Source organism: Bolinopsis microptera, chromosome 1 (genome assembly GCF_026151205.1).
Source record: "Bolinopsis microptera isolate Bmic1 chromosome 1, MBARI_Bmic_1.0, whole genome shotgun sequence".
In the NCBI taxonomy this organism is placed as follows: Eukaryota; Metazoa; Ctenophora; class Tentaculata; order Lobata; family Bolinopsidae; genus Bolinopsis; species Bolinopsis microptera.
This window is the reverse complement of record NC_087072.1, coordinates 6,951,754-6,973,900: the sequence shown is the minus strand read 5'-3', so window position 1 is coordinate 6,973,900 and position 22,147 is coordinate 6,951,754.

The window sequence follows — 22,147 nt, the reverse complement described above, 5'->3', positions numbered from 1 at the left end:
TGTACACAAATGATAGAACTTCATTTCCTTTTTCGTATAGTCTTTTGACACATGTGTCTTCTATAAATATGTTAGTGTCGTCGGCAAATAGTATAAACTTTCCTATAATTGATGAGTTACGGATGTCATTAATATAAATAATAAAAAGTAAGGGACCAAGACAGCTCCCCTGCGGCACTCCATAGACTACTGGAAGTTTCTCGGAGTCTTCACCTAATACCGAGACATACTGGTATCTGTTCGACAGGTAACTTGCTATAAGGTTATTTGCATTTCCACGGATTCCATAATTTTCTAACTTATGCAGTAACTTTTCATGTGATATTGTATCAAAGGCTTTACTAAGATCAATAAATATTCCAAGAACGTGTTGTTTTTTCTTGAGGCAAGATTCTACGTGGTTCACTGAGTAATTTAGGGCATAACTGGTCGAGTGATTTTTACGGAATCCGTACTGGTTTTCATATAAGGAGTTCTGTGAATGAAAGAAGCTGTATAATCTATTGAATATAATCTTTTCAAATATTTTACCAAACACAGCTAGCGTTGATACAGGTCTATAGTTTTCAAGGAGTTCCTGGTTATCTTTCTTGTAAATGGGACTAATCCTTCCAACTTTAAGGTCATCTGGAAATATGCCATCTTTCATACATTCGTTATACAGTACAGTGAGTAAAGGAGTAACTATTTTAGAGGACTGCTTAATTACATGAATCGGTATGTCACTTGCCTTGCCATTTTTAAGTTCAGATATGATTTTGCTAACCTCGTCTGTTGTGCAGTCATGCATGTAAATGCTGGAAGTGTTTGAAAGCGGTAGATAATCATAGAAACTAGGTAGATTGTTTATGTTCATTTGTCCAAGATCATTGTAAGCGGTATTTAGGTCAGAGGCTAATGATACAAAATATTTATTGAATTCGTTTGCTATGATCCTTCTATTTGTTATCTTAACGTTGTCTATGGTGAACAGAGGCTTTATTTCACGCCGCCGTTTACCTCTTATACGATTTATTAGTTCCCAGGTCTTTTTACTATCACCGCTATTTTCAGCAAATTTACCAGAGAAGTATTCTGTTTTCACAGTTTGACGTGTTTTCTTTAGGACTTTTCTGTATTCTTTGTAGATAAGGTAGCGACTACGTTTTAGTGAGCATTCAGGGCACTGGCAAATGCCGCCCTTGTTATCAGTTTCCCCGAGTTTACATTTTCTATTTCTTATCTCAACCCAATTTTCGTACAGTTTATGCTGATTATTAATTGAGCAAATGAGACCGGGAGTTATCCAAGGGTTAACCTGAACAGTTCTCTTAGAGGTTTTCGGGGTCTCTAGTTTAAACGATTTTTCGACGCAGTTTTTGTAAGTGTCATGGAATTCAGTAAAGTTATGGATTGTTTTAGTTTTAAGCTCATCTTCAAGATCCACTAGGAAGCCGTTAACATTTGATTGACAGAAGTCGTAATATTGTTTAAAAGAAGTTTTTTCAGAGTTGACTTCAACATTCCAGTTAAATGTGTTAAAAATAGGTGAGTGATGAGTTATTCGTTCTTTTAGGGTGCCTGAAGTAATCACATTCTCAATATCGTTAGTAATAATGTTATCTATGCAGGATGCTTTACAGCCTGGTTTTTCGTGGGTAACAATAGATATTAACGGACAAAATCCTTTACTGAATAATATTTCTTCATATTTTTGAACATTTTTGTTATCTTTATCATGAAGATCGATATTAAAGTCTCCAGCTAGATAACTAAACTTCGGCATGTGATCAAGAAGGTTAGAAAGTTCAACTAGAGCTTGGGAAATACAGCCACTTGGTGGACGATACAAAACACCTACATTAACAGGTTGATCTTCGTTACTTAATGATAAGACAAGTATTTCTAGATGTTCTGTGACTTGTGATATATTCTCAATTACAGTAGCATTTAATTTATCGTCAACATAAAGGGCTACTCCAGTGCCCTTTTGTTTGTTAGGTGCTGTGTCCTGATAGTAACTATTATAACCGTCGAGCTGAAATAGATTGCTTAATTCTTTTCCAGTGTTGGAACCATCTTGCATGGTCATCTCGAGGATCTAACATAGTGACGAACGGTTCTCGAGGAAGGAGGGGGAATCAATCTGAAGTAAGATAATTATAAGTACGGAGCGTTTAAGTAGTGACAATATTCAGATTGATTAAGTTAAATTAAGGGAAAATCTATCGTAGGAACCTCTTAATGAAGACGTAATAAACTTACGAAGCAATACGACTGGTGGAGCTTAGGTGAGGACAGGCAGAACAAGTGGGGTGGGTATCACCGTCATATTGCCTGAAAATTAATAACTATTAGAACTAATAATTAGTACACAGGAAATAACTATAATACTACAATCGTCAACGTTAACAAGTGGAAAAGTGCTATGATTATGAACGATGGATTAAGGTTTACGTAAGATTTTTACCTCAGGAAAGGAACTCCATCGCCTAATTCTGGAAGGATCTATCGGGAACCGGTAATACTAGTAGTGCGAGGAATCTGATGAGATATTATGTATATTAACAGCATATTAAGCATTATACGACGGAAATTGACCTAAGTACGAACTAATCTTCAACATCAACCTTTTGATACGAATGCAATCAATGACAATAACATGATCAAGAACTTAATCTAAATTACGAACCTATAATAGAAATGAGTAACATGTGGAGAGAGAACGGATACAGCAGAGCAAGACCCCGGGCCATGATAGGAACAGGTGAATGCAGAAGGCGAAAGGCGAAAGGCGAAAGGCGACGAGCAGCAGGCGAGCTTCCCTTTTTGTATAGTGCTGGTTGACAGGTCTTTGGGGAGTTGAAGGGGGAGTTGATTCTCATGGCACTCTTGTAACACCTCGGCTAGTTCGTCAACACAATAATCAAAAATCAATGCTGTTAAAATAATTGTAAGTATTCTTTTAACTATAAGTTCTAATAAATTTGAAACTTTAACAATCTTCAAGCCACTACTTTTCCCACCGGGAACGTCACAATTCCAAATAACTACTAATTTACAACGGCTTAAAATACTAACTACAGCTTCACGCCGTGGGACATTGCAATCATATAAACCTTACAACTTTCAGCTTGTAACGCTGACTCCAAATATTTTCTAAATTGATAAAGACTTTAAATTAATCGACCGACTACCGGTCTCTCAGTACAAATATTTTATAAGATACTAATACAGGCCGTGAGATATTTGCAAACCTGTTCACCCTCAATTCACTATACCCCTACCTAACATCTCCCCGATCGAAATTTAATGACGACCCCGTCATGTTATAATATATATAATTTAAAGACTTCTTAGTTACATACAAGATGCACCCTTTTATAATGATTCTACAATAACATGTTATGATCGATAAAATTTCTATGGCACATTTTCTCACAAAAGCACGACAAAATAAACTTTCAAAAAAAATTAAAATACGAAACTCTACATTGGCTATTCTTCGATCAACCCGTTTATATCTTTAATTCGCGCAATTACTTAATCAATAATACATACTTCTTAATTCGAATACTACAACTCTTAGCTAAACTACTTGACTTTTAAAATATAATACTACTAAGCGGCCATACTTCGATCAGCCGACGGTACTACTTCACACAGCATAAACAATTCTAACACAGTGCAAAAGGATTTGCTGCTACAAAGGGCAATGTTTCTAATTTATTTATTATCGCTACAACATCTGACCTGTAAGTTCTCTCAACTTGTTCGTAACTTTTTCGGTATTCTGCGGAGAATAAAAATAATCTTAGTAGTACTTACATATTTCTTCATAAATCTATAAATGCCTAATGCAGTAATTAATGTGCAGCCACTAGCCATATTTCACAACGTAAATTACCCCAACTTCAACAAAATTTGTCACTTCTGGTCTTCGACCTCCTGTTACATTTCAACTGCTTCTATTCAATCATAACTTTCATTTTATGCACCCTTACTTACTTATTTATTCTTACTTAATCCATATGTGTAACCAGGCGCAGTCTGAGCTGACCCCATTTCCGCAGTTTAAAGAACTGCCCATTGCTTCTCGAGGTTCACTTTTTAATCCCCTCGATCACAACAGCTACATTCGCTTACTAACTGGACGATCATAAAGACCAAGTCGCTTTTAGCTTATGTAGGCCCGACTGTACATTGAGCAGATCACGCAACTTTTTACATAAAAGGATGTTACGCATATGTGAACCTACCGGCAAGGGACCCAGTCTGTAGCGATGGATGACCAGTAAGTGGGATTGGCACTCCTAGGTTCCACCGACGGTCTTATCCATAGAGGACTTAGCTGTCACAACTATGAACTTTGACCGTTTTCTCTTGCCTTGCCTGTTCACTAGATCTTATCTTCCAAATTTTTATTTACTCCCTTTCTGGGTAATTTTCCACCTTTGTGGGGTTCAAAAAGATAAGATACTAGCTAGGTGTGGACTGTCGTCCACGTACCACCGTGTTCCACTTGCCTGGGGACGTATGTCCAGTCCTGGGGGTGACAAGCTCCAGGTACTGAACACCAGGTAGCCCGAAAACACGGCCGACTAGAGGGTACCAAGGCAGTGTGTTAATTCACACTTCGTTAGACACGGGAGCCTTCAGTTTCCTCTCCAGCACTATAGAAATGTTTAACGTGTCCCCGGATCCTTGCGGATCCGCCTCCCCCTGTTAAGGACTGGGATTATAAGGAGCTCATCCCTCTTCCCAATCCCTTATTTCCCAGCATGATTCCACCATGCCAACTTTAACAACATCACTTCTATATCAAATCACTTCTCTATGTATCTACTTCATTTAAAATATCTTCCCTTCTTCTTCACGTCCGCATACCCTATTACACTAAATCATCTTTATTTTTAAACAACAAACCCTTTATCAAATCTCCCTCTGTATCATATCTTCTCTTCTTCACGTCCGCATACCCTATTACGCTAAATCATGTTGCCAATCTTAGTTTCAAAGTTCGAAGGGTCGTACTGAATCCGAAGTGTTTCTAACCACCAAGAGCTCTTTTGGCGGTATCACAACACTCAAATAACAGATAAGAAGCCCATCTACTAATTAAAACTAACACCTTGTCAACAACCATTATAGCACCTCCTCCCAATAAACTTCACAACATCTTCTAAACCCCTTATCCCTTAGCCGGCTAATAATTTATACTGCAGTTTAATATATCTCCCCATAATATACTTGTCTCACATTTCGAAATCTCATAATAGCATAATCTCATTATCTCGTAACATCATACATCTCTCGCATCATTCCTATCTTTATCTAATTATACGGCCGTATATTTCCTATAATATATCACTTCTTTCTCTTTAACATCTTCTTCTCTTACTTCTCATTATAATTACATCACTTCTTTATCTCTTCTACCTACTTCTCTGTTGTGACTTCATCATTTTATGGCTATGGCTGCAACAACTAATATCAATGTAAATAAACAAATTGCACAAACGGTGCACTAACAAAACAAACTAAGATTTGGTGTCTCTTCCAGATTTTTTGAAAATTTTGCTTAACAATTTTGTACAGAGAGAGCCGCATTAGGGCTACATTGTTAAGAGGCGTACTCGGGTTTCAGCACGACAACTTACTTAACGGCCTATTTAATGCTCCAATTTTCCATGACTTCTAGAGATTATTTATTTATTATATTTCATTAAATTGTGATGGTATTAATTTAACTACGTAAAATGGGCTCCTTTTAACTAGAGTATGGAAATTCAAGTTCCGATATTATGGAATACCTCCCGGTTTGAGACTCACTCAGGGCACAGTTCAAACCCAAACTCTCTTTGTACGGATACATTTTTAGGACAGTAATTTCTATTGTAATTATGGACTTCAGAATTTTATGCGAATTTGTATCTGGAAGATAACCAATTAAAACAAGTTAATAAAGGGTTGTAAAATAATTGGGTTAAATAGGACTACAATATTAATTTAACTCTCATATCTCATAACTTAGTGTTAATGTCCATTTACCCCAATAATTCAATTAAACAATTAAACAAATAATCAAAGTTTTAGCACATTTTACAGCATAAAATTTAAACAAATGAAAACATATAATGCTCTTAGTGGTAAATGGCCGTTTGTTCTGAGCTGTATGATTTTTTGACAATCAACTAGCGGGGCAAGGAATGTACTGGCTGGTAGCTTTTGTACACACCATAACGCTAGTCTGGTTGATTAGTGACCAAATTAGAGGCGTTGATAGGAAGGCATTATAATTTGTGGGTGTAAGAGGGAATATTTGGCATGCATTATTCTAGCAGCTATTTTGTAACAAATGGTCTTTACGATTATTAAGGACGGTAAGTATTTTGGGTGTTCAATACTAAATCATGGCTAAATGTCTAAGAGGGGTTTAAATTTAAGGGAGAAAAAGAAATGAATATTGGGTTATAATATTAATCATAGATGTCAACCCTGATATAACTATTGTACTAAAAATTTGATCATAATGCTTAGGGTCTTTATTAGAATTCAAATTGGATACAAAAATAGGATATCTTTACACTACACTTACTCACTCACACATCACATTTAACTTGACAGAGGAATACGCTGGCAGAGTAAGTCGATTTGGTCATGAAATTTTGGAGGTCAGGTGGAATCCCTGCAGGAGCCTACGAAAATTTAAGGTTACATATATCAAAGTCTTTATTTGTCCAGTCATACACGGCATGACAATGCTGGTTGGAAAGTAGTGAAGATTTCAGTTTGGATTTCAGGCAAGAAATACTAACAGAACAATCAAAGATTTTAAGATTAGGGGTTATTATATTCCATATTTTCGTTGACCTCGTGTTATGGTTGTCTGGGGGATCCGGTTTATTGATAATAAGCATTGGTTTCCTGGAAGAACGAGAATACTCTTCGTACATAGACATAGGAGTAGAAAACTTCATGATCTTGAATAATTCTATGTAGCTATGGTAAGTATAAAGATTTTGTACAGTGAGTATCTCGTTGTTTTTAAACAGAGGTTTAGTGTGCTCCTTTTTATAAAATTTACTATCAAGTTTCTGGTCAGTAAATGGTCTGGTTCGAACACACGTTTTGAATTTATCCCGGTAGGCTGCTCTATCACCAAACAAGACCCTCAGACAGTACTTCTGTGCAGTGAATATTGAGCTTATACGATTTTTAGCTGCCCCACCCCATGCTGATATGCAGTACGACAGATGGGATTCAAAAAGAGTGTAGTATAACTGTCTGTGGAGAAATTCTGGGAGGGAGCAGCGTAGACGACACAGAGTTGAGGTGGCATGGTTAAGCTTTCGTTTTAGGGCTATTATATGTTCTTCCCATGTTAGATTTTCGTCAATGACGACTCCTAAAAATCTAGCTGACGTTACTCTTTTGATGGGGTAGTTGTCTATATTCATTATGAATTCTTCTTCAACGTTTGCTTCAATACGTGACTTAGGTCTAAAGTGAATGTAGCAGCATTTTGACATGTTTATGTGAAGCTTGTTAGCCCGCATGTATGTTTGAAGGTTTGAAAGTAGGGCGTTGCTGCGTTCATATGCTTCTTGTGCAGTTTTACCAACAACAAATATGTTGGTGTCATCCGCAAAGGTGACAAACGATCCCAAGCTAGAGCTATTAGAGATATCATTTATGTAAAGTAGGAATAAAAGGGGTCCGAGAATTGACCCCTGGGGAACCCCAAATTTTATTGGAAGTAGGTCGGACTTTTCTCCTACAACATCAGTGTACTGAAATCGATTAGTTAGGTAGCTCTTGATCAGATCGTTTGCCACGCCACGGATGCCATACCTTTCTAGTTTGGTAAGTAATGTTGAGTGATCTATAGTATCGAAAGCTTTGCTGAGGTCGATGAATATGCCTAACACATGGTGCTTCAATTTGATGTGCTTAGATATGAGGTCAACAGAGTAGTTTACTGCATGGGAGGTTGAGTGCGATTGCCTGAAACCAAACTGAGTCTTAGATATTATTCCCTGAGAGCTGACAAACGAATAAATCCTAGAATATATGATTTTCTCAAATATTTTGCCAAATATGGACAAGGTGGATATAGGACGGTAGTTTTCTATTTCTTCTGGATTACCTTTTTTGAAGACGGGTGTGATTCTGCCAGTCTTAAGTATATCAGGGAATATACCATTTGACATAAGCTTGTTTAAGTATCTGCTGATAATTGGTGCAATAACGTGGGACGAAGTTTTAATAACGGTTATGGGAATATCACTGGCCTTTCCATTCTCGAATTCTTTGATTATTCTTAGAACCTCCTCAGGAGTGCTGTCCTCTAACATAATAGATCGAGAGTTACTAGGGCTAAGGAAGTCATGGAATGTTTTCATGGGGAGAATTGGAATACCAGAAGACAAGTCAGTTGTGATAGTTTCATTGAGCTTGGGAGCAATTGATACGAACCAGGAATTAAAACCATTGGCAATTGCTCTCCGGTTCAAGATTCTTTCATTATTGATGATAAAAGGTGGTTTGGTTGTTTTCTTTCTTTTGCCCCTAAGCTCATTTATTATCTGCCAAGTTTTCTTACTGCTTTCAATGTTTTTATAGATTTCGTTACAGTAATAGAAGCGTTTGGCTGCCTTTATGATACCCTTAAGCATCCTACGATAGTCACTAAATATCTTATAAAGAAGGACATTGCCAGATGGATCTTTATTTGTTACTGTATCTGACCATTCTTTACAAAGCTCATGTTTTCTGTCGATTGAGAGGATGATTCCATCTGTAATCCAAGGATTAAGCTTTGGTGTTCTTTTGGTCGTTTTCGGTACTTCTAATTTACAGTGCTTGTCAAGGGTGGATGTGAAGCAATCGACAAATTCGCAAAAATCTGAAGATTGGGACAGCTGATTCACCTTCACCTCAAGGTCAGAAACAAAATTTTTAAGCTTGGCACTTGAGTAGTCGTAGTAGCGGACATGTTTTTCATTGTTCTTATTTCTTGGGGCCGGGGTTGAGGTGAAGGAGAATATGAACGTGTGTTCACTTAATCTATCCTGAAGTACACCAGAGAGCAAAACATTATCAATATCACTAACTAGGATGTTATCTATACACGAGTTTTTACAGTTAGGCCGGAAGTGGGTAGCAATTGAGATGGATGGATACAAACCATTACTAATTATAGTGTCTTCAAATAACTGGTTGTGTGACGAAACTACTATCACCAGAGTACATGTAACTTTCCCCAAGCTTGAGGACCATCCTGCCGTTTTTCTGAACAAATTTCTGTGAGGTCTTGCAGTCAGACAGAAAGCTGGTCACAGATTCGAGGGTCTCTTCATCAAGGAAGTCCATCTTATAGTCCTTAATTGGTGGTTCTATGGTTTTAGGGAGGGGAATGGATACAGGCTTGGGGTCTGGTGTGATGTGGGTCCCAGGCTCTCGTGATCTTTGGAAGTTGGAGATCTCCTCGCTGAGCTTCTTTAGTCTGATCTCAAGGGATGAAATCTCTAGGGTTGGCATGCTCTGGTTCACAGCACCTGAAATGGCGTCTGAGATGACCTGTATATTCTTACTGTAGTGAACGCTATCTAGGAGAGTCTGGTCCATTTTGGCTGCTGTGCTTGTACCAGGTTTTGGAAAGTTAGTAGTGAAGCACCAAGGGCAAAGCCAGCTTTGGAGGATAGTATCAAGTGCTGCTTGTTGTGGTGTTTCCTCTTGGATATCATTAGCTCCCTTGAGGTTGGCACATGAAGCATGCCATTGTTGGTTGCACCTTGTGCATTTGAATTTCCACTCTTTCCCAAGGGAATTTCTGAGACATGGGCAATTGGTCTTGTTAGCCCGCAGTTTGTCTGATTCTGTTGCAGGGGGTGTTTCTATATCTACTGTATCTATGATGTCTGACTCAGTCTTTATTGGGTTTTCTTCAGGAGGTACAAAGGGCGGGAAGGATTTATAGTAGGGACTCTGAGGACTCTGAGGACTCTCTCCGATGGAATCATCACCTCTGAGGTTAGGACTGATTTTGTCCACCACAAGATTGCTGGGTCTTTTGAGAGTGGAGGATTCTGATTTAGTACCATTTTTGGAGAGTTTTGGTGAGAGTGTGTCTTCCTTTTTGCCTTTGCCCTGCTGGTTAAGTTTCATCTTTAAGGTTTTACTGGAACTTGTGGCTGAAGGGGATCTTGCTCGAGCTCCTGCAGGTGAGGTTGATGATCCAGTTCTGTCGCGAGGAGACTGTCTGCGATTAGTTGCTCCTGGTAGTGGTGGGGTTGGTGTATAAGGCATAACAATGATAAATCGAGGGTTGCGCAATCGTACTGTGTGATAACCGGGGGTGCGCTTTGTGCCGTCAGGAGGGACTGCTGCGTCTGACTCAGCCCGTCCTGAAAAAGAGTAGATCAAGTGTGGCAGTTGGGGAAATCTGGGTAATTTGTATTTAAAAGGTGATTCATTAAAGAAATTTGTTTTTTGGATTTTATAAATTGACTCAAGAGCAAAGACATTACCAATATCAATAGTAATGTGGGTGGGTGGGTGGGGGAGGTGGAGGATTTTGGGAGTGTTGTGAACTGGGTGGGACATGAAGTGTCAAAGGGAAGGGAGGGGTTAGGGTCAATAATCAATAAGTATCAAAAGATATTATAAATTGTAAACAACAGTTATATATATAATATTATACTGTATATTCAACAATGTTATTATTATCATTATAATCATTTGATAAGGCTAAATTTTTTGAAGGAGGAAAAGTAGTGATTAATCGTTTAAGCCCAGTCAGCACTACTATACAATACAAATACTTTGAGGAGTCTTTGATGGGAAGCCGAATGTCTTTGCTCAGGAGGGGGACAGGGTAGGGATTTAGTGATGTGTAGTGTTATTGAGATGTGTTTGGTGATCTACTCATCTTCAGTCTAGGCTTTGTCTTCAGCAGCAGGCTCCATCAGGCACGCAACAACACCCCACGGTATCTGCTTTAGCACGACATTCGGTTTCCCATCGACATCCTCAAATTATTTGTTATGTAGTAGTGTTGAAAGTATTAAAACACACATTATTGAAGTAGTAGCGAATGTGGCGAGGGTGAAGCGATTAAATAGGATGATTCACGAGGTCGCTGTTCCGGTTCTCTCTCTCTCTCAAGGAATAAGAATATAAAGTGGCGATCTGGTCTTTTCATATAGTGGAATGTCAACTAGAACTGAACCATCTTGCATGGTCATCTCGAGGATCTAACATAGTGACGAACGGTTCTCGAGGAAGGAGGGGGGAATCAATCTGAAGTAAGATAATTATAAGTACGGAGCGTTTAAGTAGTGACAATATTCAGATTGATTAAGTTAAATTAAGGGAAAATCTATCGTAGGAACCTCTTAATGAAGACGTAATAAACTTACGAAGCAATACGACTGGTGGAGCTTAGGTGAGGACAGGCAGAACAAGTGGGGTGGGTATCACCGTCATATTGCCTGAAAATTAATAACTATTAGAACTAATAATTAGTACACAGGAAATAACTATAATACTACAATCGTCAACGTTAACAAGTGGAAAAGTGCTATGATTATGAACGATGGATTAAGGTTTACGTAAGATTTTTACCTCAGGAAAGGAACTCCATCGCCTAATTCTGGAAGGATCTATCGGGAACCGGTAATACTAGTAGTGCGAGGAATCTGATGAGATATTATGTATATTAACAGCATATTAAGCATTATACGACGGAAATTGACCTAAGTACGAACTAATCTTCAACATCAACCTTTTGATACGAATGCAATCAATGACAATAACATGATCAAGAACTTAATCTAAATTATGAACCTATAATAGAAATGAGTAACATGTGGAGAGAGAACGGATACAGCAGAGCAAGACCCCGGGCCATGATAGGAACAGGTGAATGCAGAAGGCGAAAGGCGAAAGGCGATGAGCAGCAGGCGAGCTTCCCTTTTTGTATAGTGCTGGTTGACAGGTCTTTGGGGAGTTGAAGGGGGAGTTGATTCTCATGGCACTCTTGTAACACCTCGGCTAGTTCGTCAACACAATAATCAAAAATCAATGCTGTTAAAATAATTGTAAGTATTCTTTTAACTATAAGTTCTAATAAATTTGAAACTTTAACAATCTTCAAGCCACTACTTTTCCCACCGGGAACGTCACAATTCCAAATAACTACTAATTTACAACGGCTTAAAATACTAACTACAGCTTCACGCCGTGGGACATTGCAATCATATAAACCTTACAACTTTCAGCTTGTAACGCTGACTCCAAATATTTTCTAAATTGATAAAGACTTTAAATTAATCGACCGACTACCGGTCTCTCAGTACAAATATTTTATAAGATACTAATACAGGCCGTGAGATATTTGCAAACCTGTTCACCCTCAATTCACTATACCCCTACCTAACACTAGCTAACCAGGTCATTTCCGCCTCCGGCGGTCGCGCGCTACTGCAAGCGAAAGGGCTATAAGTATAGTTAGAGCAACACATCGCGCCACAAGCCAAATATTTATCAACATCTTGACTAGCTACGCGGTCCTTTTCCGCAATATGCGCTCGCGCTGTGCTCAAAAATTGACGTCGTCAATCAATCAACATCAAGATTTTAGTTTTACATTTGACCTTTATGTCAAAAAATCTTTGAATTTTCAATCGGTGGTCGATGTTACCTGAGGACCTCAGGCTTCGTCCTTACTTCGTCACAGGACGATCGGAGCTCGAAGAGCGTAGAGAGTGCTGGCTGGCGTCGTCCTGTGATGGTCGACGTATTTTTGCTTGCTAAAAACGCTTCCCCATATGAGATAATATGACAAAAATTGTTTTGGTCACGTGACCAGTCAATAACATTGATTTTTCGCTGCGGACGGTTTGGTGGAGGGTTAGGGTCAACGTTTATAATTATAGGGTCAAAGTTAGGACTAGAGTTGTACACTATTGACATTGTGAGGGTAATGGTTAAGGTTTATCACTAGCGACCTTTTCATCTGACCACAATATTGCAAAATGCTATGTTGTATGTCACGTGACAAATTTAACCGAGGGTCGGAAGACGGAGGTCGGAAGTCAGTGGACTCTGTTGGAGTCCGGCGGACTCCGAGCGGAGTCCGCCAAAATGTACTCGAGTCCACTGTAAATACATTTTGGCGGAGCACCGCCGGACTCCGCTCGGAGTCCGCCCGGAGTCCGGCGGCTCCGCCGCGGACTCGACTCCGCGACGGATAGTGCCGAGAAGGGGCCTTACGAAAAATATATGTTTTAAGCATATATTTTATTCGTAAGGCCCCTTCTCGTACACCGTACATGGGTCATACGATCCTTATTTAAGGTTTTAAGACTCAAAGGGCTCCTGCCCTGAAGATTGACGATATCGTTCAATAATCATTTATTCAAGTGGAAAGTGTGCTGTAAACAACTATTACACAGAACCATACTGAGATTATCTCTCCTTAGGTAGCATTATTATTCAGTATTATGGTTGGGTTAACAGTGCACTACTGTCTACTACTGTTATACAAAAAGGTATCATTACAAGATGGTGCGGTGTATATGACCCAAATTGTGTACGTCCATTGTAATATTTTCTTTCAAACTTCGTGAACTGTAAGTAATTCACTTCGTTGATTTAATGACAATTTCCGCTATTTGTGTGTTTTAATTAAACAAAAGTTAATAAAACAAAAGTTAAATTGACATATTTGATAGGATAGATAAAATAAATAAATAAAGTCAATTTTTACAGCACAGCAATATATATCTAAATATCAGATCCTCTGTAATCATAATGTATAAAAAAGGAGCTTTTCTCTGTGCTGAAGGATGAATCAAGGCAGATCATGGTTCTGTTAGCAGGCCACCCTAGTTATGGACAATACATATATATAAGATAATTAAATTATAATTTTAAAATTGTGTCAAGATTGAACTAAAACATAACTCAGGGTAAAATAGACGTATTTCCTTCGTCAAATTAACTATTTACAATACTAAACTTAAACGAACTCCGGGTAAAATAAACGTAATCCCTTGTCAAACTTGCTATTTACACTAAGTTAATAAATTTGTTTGCCGTACAACCCCAGGGATTTCCGACCATCTGAAACTCTTGGAATATTGTGTCAAGGAAGACTTTATACCAGCCATTATGGGCAAAAGTTTTGTGCCTGATCAAATCAGAAAAATAGCTTCACTTCCCGCAAGAATGGGCGGGCTGAGCGTTCCAGACTGTACATCAACAGCAGAGATGGAGTACACTAACTCAGTAAATGCTACAAAACAGCTCACAGAAGCAGTTTTTCAACAGCTTACTACTTTCCAACTAAACGAAGAACTGCAGCATGACATCATAAATGAAGTAAAGAAGCGTAAGGAAGAGCTTTACAAACACCAACGTGAAACTATTATGAATGAGGTATCCCCATCAACACAAAGGCAATTAGAACTCCTTAGTGAAAAAGGAGCATCCATTTGGTTATCTACACTCCCTCTAAAAGCATGTGGGTACGTCCTTAACAAACAGGAATTCTTTGATGCCCTCTCACTCAGATATAACCTTACACTGTCTACAGCTAACAGAAGTCCCCTATGTGTATGTGGAAAACAAAATCATATCAACCATACTCTAACCTGCAAAATCGGAGGCTACGTTTCACTTAGACACAATTCACTAAGAGACACAATAGCTGAACTCCTAACCACTGTTTGCAAAGACGTTGAAACAGAACCCCAGCTTCTCTCCGTTCCTCACACACTTGAACTATCTAATGGAACAAATAGACAGGATGGTGCAAGACTGGACATCAGTGCGAGATCGTTTTGGTCGCCGCTGGACAGGGCATTCACAGATGTAAGGGTACTTCACCCTCAAGCCCAGTCCAACAGTGACAAGAGCATCTCACAGATGTACCAATCTCACGAGAAAAACAAAAAACGTGAGTACAATGACAGAGTCCTAAATGTTGAAAAGGCTTCCTTCACGCCACTGGTGTTCAGTACTACAGGAGGAATGGCAACCGAGGCTTCACAGTTCCTAAAACATCTCGCTGAAAAGATCAGCCTAAAGAAAGGCCAACGGTATTGTGATGTGATGTCATTTGTCAGACGCAGACTGCGTTTTGATCTACTCAGAACCTGTATAATCTCTATCAGGGGGTACAGAGGTACCAGAACCCTTCCACCCACGGCAATAAGTGATTTGGACCTTAACCTGATCAACACTCTTAAACCCTAAAAAGTCATGGAGTGCTTGTTGGATGGTGGTCTAAACTGCTTTTTGTTGTGATGTGATTTAGTGGATTTTACATATATTATTACAAAGGGTTTTATTTTACCTCAGTTTTTAAATTTGTACCATTTTTACAGAATTTTTATAATTATAATTATTTTTATATAGGGTCATTGCTATATTATGTGTATATTGTTTGAATAATTTTTAGTTAATAAATTAATACGGTTGAAAATTATTTCATATTCTATAACAATGTAGCATCAATATAATTGATACAAATGAGGAGCATACATAGCAGTGAGAATTGCACATAACAGGAGGACTGGAGGTATGGAGCAATAATGATTGACAGTGCACCTTTCCACTGATGTTCCTAATTTCCTGTAATAGCTTAATAGGCATGGAAATACTTTGATTGCAGGGGATGGATTGGATTCACTTATGTACTGAGATAACTTAACTGAAATAACATAACTGCCTAGATACATTGGCTAGTGTTGGGTGGGATCATGAATTTATCGTAAGAGTTATCCCCTTGGTAATTCTCATCAGTTAGCACCATATTCATAAGAGTTTCTTTGTATAACTTAGAAAATTTCTTAACGTCGTCACACTCTCTAAGGGACTTTGGTAATATGTTCCAGGCCTTGGTTCCTAGATAGTTAAACTCCTTGTGAGATCTTGATTTAGGAGTATAAAGATTGCAGTTTTCTGCCTCACGTGATCCACCAGAAATATACGAGAATTTCCCGATAAAATGCTTTGGACATGTTTCATTGATTATACGGTACTGTATATATGAACTAAGATGAACCTGTCGTCTCAAATGGAGAGGAAGCCATCCCATATTTTTGTATACATTAACCGACCTCTCTCTGATGTTTACATCTAGGGCTATTTTAGCAACCTTTTTGTACATGATATCTAACTCTCCTAGTCGTTTTTTATATGTTCTTGACCAGATGGTGTCTAAGTAGTCAAAATGTGGCAACATAAGTGCATTAGCAAACATCTTCCTGAACTTAAGAGGGAGAAGTTTTTTTGATCTATACATAGCACCAATTCTTTTGGATATCTTTTTCTTAATGTTATCAATATGTTCATTAAATGTCAATCTGCTGTCAACTATAAGTCCAAGGTACTTATGGGATTTAGTTTCACAGATTACCAAAGTAAGGTCATCACAAATTTCAACAAGGATGGCATCAAGGTTAGGCTTAGAGTCAAGGATCATTAGTTTTGTTTTTTCATTATTCAGGGATAGTTTATTAGCCTGAAGCCATCTGATAACTAATTTCAACTCTTGTTTGATGTTACCATAGTTTCCTCTAGATATATTGTCAAAATAAAATGCACCGTCATCAGCAAATAGATAAGGTTTAGAAAATAGGCATGCATTAGGCAGGTCATTGATAAAAATGCTGAATAGAATTGGTCCTAATATACTTCCTTGAGGCACTCCAGAGTTCAATGAATGTACACTGCTTATCCTACTCCCAACTCTAGTTTGCTGTAATCTATCTGTGAGGAAGCTCCTAAACCAGCTCAATGCAGTATCTTTTATTCCATAATGCTTCAGCTTTTGAATTAGAATATCATGGTTAACAGTATCAAATGCCTTTCTGATGTCCAGGAAGATAATTGCAGGATGCTTGGCACTGTTCTTAGCAGTAAATATACGATCAAACAGATCTAACATGAGATAAGTTGTAGAGTGATCTTTACGGAAACCATATTGATGCTCTGAAAGTATTCCCTTTTCATCAAGATATTGAGTCAGTTGGGAGTTCACACAAAATTCGATGCACTTTCCAAGAATCGGTAAAATTGAGATTGGTCGATAATTACTAGGGTTCTCAGTATCACCATCCTTATGGATTGGGGTGACTTTTGCAACCTTGCAGCTGTTTGGCATGATGCCACTGGATAAACTCAAATTTACAAGATGTGTTAATGGAGCAATAAATGCAGGTAAAATTTGTCTAAACACTCTCAATGGTATATGATCATTAGTGGATTTGCTACAAGGGATACTTGCCACATAGTCTAAGATATTGGACTCAGTTATTTCAGTAAAGCTATTCAAGCTGGTCTCGTTGTCAATCTGCTCATTTTGTAGATAAGATAGAAATTCATTTTCATTTTCCAGCTGCACTTCTGCTTGGATCTTTGGACCTATTTCAGCAAAATATTTATTGGTGGTTTCAGCATCAAGATTGTTATTGATATTGTTAGCTGTGTCTGTGTCTAATAGGAATATAAATAGTTATGTAAGTTATATGAAAGAGAATCCATTGGTAGCTAAGAGGAAGAAGGTTAATATAAAAGGTATTTAGTTGAAAATTTTTAAAAGTTTGTAATTATTATATGGTTTCAAACGTAAAGTGTTCATTTTCTGTGAATTTCTTTTTGAGATGCCCAGAGAGGCATTATTTATAATGTTATGTTATGTTACATTTGTTACCAATTATTCAATCAATACATATCATAAATAAGGGGCCATAATTGTTTCAATTATGTAACTGTATAGAATTATCATTATTATTACGGGGGGGGGGGGGGGGGGGGGGGGGGGGGGGGGGGGGGGGAATCAGGTACCCAAGTGCCGGACATCACGTCGACTAAGTTTAGTTTTGGATATTTTTCACTAGACCCACCCACCCCCTTTGCGGTATTAACTGTTTTTTGGATAATACGTAAGACACCCACCCCTTTTGCCGCCGTTTGCGGTACTAACTGTCGAAAAATTATGGTACTAACTGTTTTTTGTATATAGAATAAGATACCCACCCATAAATTGCTTTAAAACAGCTCATTAAACATTGGAAATGGGAAAATTATACCCACTAATTTAGTAGGGGTTTTGTTTTCAATGTAGTCGATTAGATAAAAAAGTTACACAACAAATTTTTAAAATTACAAAAACCCAAAAAAAAAACTCAAAAAACCTCAAAACCCATTCCCAAAATGAATTAGAGGTTAAAATGGTTTTTCCTGGGGTTGGACACCCAAAAAATGAACCCCTTAGTACCATGTACTAAACTGTTTTTCTGGAAATGGGCAGTAGACCCACCAGTTAGTACCATGTACTAACTGTGTTTTTGGGAGAAAAAATGACCCACCCACCAACGTCCATGTCCGGTACGAAGTGTATGATCCCCCCCCCCCCCCCCCCCCCCCCCCCCCGATTATTATTATCATAAATTATAATATTGTAAACACTGCCAGAATGGATGTTTTAAACTATAATTTTGTCGTAACTAATAATCTATTAATTTCAAAGTTGAATTTTAGTTAAGCATGAAATGTCACCACATCATAGTTAGGGTAAAAGATTATTCTTAAATTTTAAAATTAAGAAGCTTGATCTATGACTTAAAATTTAAACTTTTAGCAAAAGCATTAAGGAGTGCCTAAATTCAACGTTACGCCACTAATATCAGTGTCACTCAGTTGAGAAGGTTAGCTAAGGGTTCCATCAGGTCCATGCGAAATTACACATTTGTGTGCGAAATTACACATCTCCTTGATTGACTCAGCCGAGTGATGGGAAACTATGATCGAGGGTTACATGAGTGGGGGCATCCCCAATGGTGTAATGGCTGCCCAACGTAATGATTGGGGGCGGCATATTTCTAAATTTCAGGTAATTTTTAAAAGTCTGCCTTGTTTATTATCCCATCCACTTGAAAATTTGGACAAGGTGAAAAAATGTTTGGGGGTATAAAATTCTTCAAGGGGCAGCTCATACAGCTACGTACACTTCGCCAATGGCCCTGCCAACAAATCGGTATTATCTTAGGGTACCCCTTCAGTACACTTACATTGTAGTGTACTGTTAACGATAGTCAATACTATAGTAAAAGTCATTAGGTTTCAAATGATTTGAGATCACATCAAACTTAATAATTCAATTGAATTGAACTTAAAACTAAAGCATACCCACTGTCAAAGCTTTTTTATTTATCATTATTTGCAATGATAAGGTCAGTACAAGATTCTCAAAATTTCTCTTCCTATGCCTCCTCTAGCTCTGTGTATAGGATATATGTAATATATACCATTATCGAATATAATTGATAATGTATTTAAATTTGTTGGTTTTACCCTGCGATCCAAAAAATTAATAATTACCATGAAAAGATGTGAAAATTTTGTAGTAGACAATTTCTATAAAAAGTTGGAATCAATCCTCATATTAGTCTTAATTTGATAATTCTTCTATCTTGTTATTATTTGAAATCTTTATTTAAATCTCACTCGATTAAATACCCATTGCAGATACTAAAATGGTCAAACGAGAAGATCAGATGAAACCCAATTAAAAGATCCAATCTGATTTCCAATCTCCTCTGGGGCTACTGCTGGATGATTTATTTACCAAAATTATGTTGCTCAGATTAGAGCCGATCAGTACATGTTTAAGATGTGCAGGAATTAACATCGGTATTCCTATTGTCTATCGTCCTTGAGGTATAGTTTATCTACTGCATTTGTACAGTCAACTGTTACCATGGTAAACGGACCAACTAAGTAAAAGAAAGGTAAAAAGGAGTCAGAGAACCGATATGCCGCTCTTTCATAATTAAGAAATATGATCTGCTCAGCTGTGCGTTAATTTAGGGATCTATAAACAAAGGATTATAAACAGAACCTCCGCATGTTCTTCCAAGCCACATTATACTTCCAGTATCCTTTGCTGTTGAGATATTTAGCCCTAACATCAACTCATGTTACAAAACACAAAAAGCAAATTGTACAAGACTTGGGTCACAAGTACGGTTGTCACCCATTGCGGGGGAAAAGACCGAGGTATATAGCTGATCACATTCCTTCTACAATATTTATCAGACTACAGCAATCTTGCTAATTGAAAAGTTGCACAGGTCGTTTTTTACAATTTATTTAAGCGAGATGTTTTGTCCACACTAATTCATCCATGTTCTGTAATCATCAATGTAGACCTTGTTCCCATTACAAGTGACATGTAAGAACCCATCAACGACCCTTTGTCAAAAGTTTACAAGGTTAATGGAGGAATTGTCAAGCACAATGAGAACCTCATTACTGATTTTATGTTAATGTTTCCAATTTATCTGGTATTTGATAAAATAAACATGACCATCACCTTTTGGATGCTGTTATATCAACGCAAGTGGAATGTATCAGATGTATTCTTGACAAATATAACTCTCAATTTAATATTTCCGGATATGAATTGGTATAATGAACAAATAATGATGAAACATGTTTTGCATACATTTTGGTTTTTGCTTCATTCTAAAATCAACATTGGATTCTGCAACCTTCTCAAGAGTCTAAAAGTATGTGAAAATCATGACATTTGTCTATGATACCATGAGAATTGGACCTATGAATTAATCGATTGACTTGAATCATTTATAGCCATGATCGTTGAGCAGTTGAAAGAAGAAGGCCAGCTGGCCTCACAAGATGTGTTAGTACTAATCCAGAGTTAGAAGATGTATTGGTTAAACAACAAGCACAGATTACACATCGAAACTTTCTTGGTTGGTTTTTTAATTCATTTGTAGTAGATTTGTAATTTCAAATCTTGAATATCTATCAGCTTTATTCGTGACAAATTAATTGAGAAGTAGCAATTCAGTTTTTTAAACTATAGTTTCGTATTCCTTTCAGGATTCTTTCTCTGCTATCGCATCAGAGCTCGATAAATCCTGCTCTAAGACGAAACAAGAATTTCAAGGCCTTCCTCAAACGATGTAAGTTTTCAGCCCAAATTCTCCTCTGCTCAAGATCTCCTTGAATTTATTATTATTTCACACTGGTGAAAGCGGTTGGTAAGAAATGTGGAATATGTGTAATAGCGATTACTATTGCTTTTTTATAACCGAATTATGTCACAAATACAGTTAAAAATTCAGATGAGGAGCCTTTCGAAGATCTTAAGGGATTTAGGACCGTTACAGTGATTTTTCAGAATTGCAAAATCATTGAAGAGTGCCTTTGGCGAAGTTTGCAAGTGGTAAGAACATATAGAACATTATCAGTATAGTCATTCTCTGTGTAAAGCAAATTGATTTTGGCGGTTTGAACTGTTACTTTTGTATTAATTTCAGTGACGTTTAAAAGGTAATAGTTTAGATTTATGGTACAATCCAATCTATGATCTATATCAATTCCATTTTATCTGGTGAGGCACAGGAGAAGAATAGGCAATCTATGCCATGGAAGCGCTCAGCAAATCTGAAATGGTTGAGAAACTTCGCAAATTAAATAATTCTATACGGTCATCTAGTTTAATCACGAGGGCCTAGTCTTTTTAATCGGATTTTGAAATGTTGTAGTTTATCGATATTACTTAGTGAATAGACAAGGCCAAGGGATAATCTTACTTCTTGAAATCAATTTTTTATAATCGATACAACTTATTTTCAGGTCCCTGTTCATGCTATAATTGTCATTGTTGACTTAATAAATGAATTCTTAGATTATTAAACTCTAAGTTACTTGAAGTCGCGGCATTGTTTTATTGATCGCAGCTTTAGATAAGACTCTTCATAAGCCCATGTCGCCCATCAGCATTGTCCTAGTCAACTTCTATTGAATAAAAGAATTACATTATACAGAAACCTCAATATTTGCTGGTATTTCTTTCCAGGAGCTATCGCCGAGACCGCCTTGTCGCTAACCTTGCACAGTGTAAAAACTACAGCTAGGCTACTCAGGTCTCAGGTGATAAGTAAGCTATTACAGGCACTCTCTCTCTCTCTCTTTTCTGTCCTGGCTCTCTACAGGAGAGAGAGAGAGAGGGGTGTGTGTGCACTGTGCACCGTGGCCGTAGGCAAATATAATTATACATTCACCCAGAATGGAAGTGCTGTGATATGATTATATTACACCGCACATACACGCTGCACTGCTG